The sequence below is a fragment of the Pteropus vampyrus genome, unplaced genomic scaffold (assembly GCF_000151845.1).
Source record: "Pteropus vampyrus isolate Shadow unplaced genomic scaffold, Pvam_2.0 Scaffold109, whole genome shotgun sequence".
NCBI classification, from domain to species: Eukaryota; Metazoa; Chordata; class Mammalia; order Chiroptera; family Pteropodidae; genus Pteropus; species Pteropus vampyrus.
Window position 1 is genome coordinate 5,602,292 of NW_011888890.1, and position 1,691 is coordinate 5,603,982.

Here is a 1,691-nt window from a genome sequence, read left to right on the forward strand (position 1 = left end):
CAGGCATATGCATGGGAAGTCCTAGGCAAACAGACATATATGTTCCTTGAAGAAGAATTGGAAATGATTGATTTTACATCTACAGCAGGACTGTGCATACATTAGCTAATAAAACACAATTTTCTACCGGACTTCCTCACTCTCTCTTATTTTGGAATTCTAGAAAGTCCATATTATGTCCACTTCTGGTTCTAAGAATATTGAAATGTTTCCCTGGACGTTCCAACCCTTTCTCTGAAGGAAGCGATGCAACTGAGGCTTACTTTGTACAGTACGTCCATTCATTCAGGAAACCTTCCTCACCTCCTTTTGTAAGATGCAGAGCTGTTGCCTCTTTGTTGGAGAAGTTCTCTTCTTTAGCCCATGTCTGTGTGAAGCAAAATCTGGAACTAGTAACAAACAGCAATCCCATAAATTAACTGTTTTATTACATTTTACAAATCAGCAAACTGAAGGATAAGTAACTTACCCAAAAGCATGCACCCGGATGGTAATTCCGGGGTTGGTCTCCCAGGGCTGCAGGTTTCAGAAGGGCAGGAACCATGCTTGTTTATTCAGTACACTATCCCCAGATGCCCAGAATAGTGCCCAGCACAGAATGGGAACTCAGCACATCTTTGTTGAATGAATGAGCAAATTTATGGTTTTGGTCGAGCCCATGAGTTACACAATAAGTGCAATTGTTTTTACATGGGCTGTTACTTTGGATATTAAAAGAGAAGTCTCCCGTGCCCCCTCATCACCTTGCAGCTGTGCCTCTGAGGCCTGACAGTCTTTATCTTTCCAAGGAAAAGAGAAGATGCTGCCATATCTTTTTGCAGTTCAGTTAACCATCCTAAGCATACATAAATTTCTAATTCTGAGAAAATTATTTTATTTCTCTGCATTTTAAGTTACCCTATTTCATCAATTCTAAGACACATGTTTTCACATCCTGCTATCTCTGAAACCAGTATGTGTCCTATGATTAATGATATATCATAGTTTAATTGGCTGTATTGTTTTCTGGTTAGTGGTACATAAAATAATGGTGTGTCATAGTTAATGATGTCTCAGATTTAAAGATATAAAGTTATTCATTTGTAATATGAAGATGATAATTTTACATTGGAATAATATGAAATTTCAATGGTGAATTTTCTTTGCCGGTATATGGTAGTGTGAATAACAAGCTTGGATAAGAATGGAAGTCTTTTTTTTTTTTTTTTTTGAGAAAGTAGTTAAGATTTTATTATCTGAACAAGTAAGAGATATAAAGCATAACATAAGATACAAATAAATTAATTGTTCTGATAATTTTAGACTCCATAGTTTCTCTATGGAAAAGCTGGTTACTTATGAGACAGGATATTTGAAAACTATAGGCATTTGAGACAGTGTTAAGACAATGACTAAACATGTGCACAGTGAGGAGAAACAAAAAGGCAGCCTCTCCATTTCCTTTCCTCAGTAAGGCATGCATGTGTTAAAGGTATGAGGCTCATTTTGGGGGGAAATGCCATTATATAGAAAAAAATTTAATTTCCTCCATTCTCTAGAAAAAAAAAGTTTCAGCCCCTGGGCTGAACAAGGAAACCAAAATAAGGTGACACTATTTTTACATGAGCCTCAAGAGTATAATCTAACTGTAGTTACCATTTTATTTACTTTTAAAAAGTTGAGTGCCAAAAGGTCTATATCAAACAGTACAC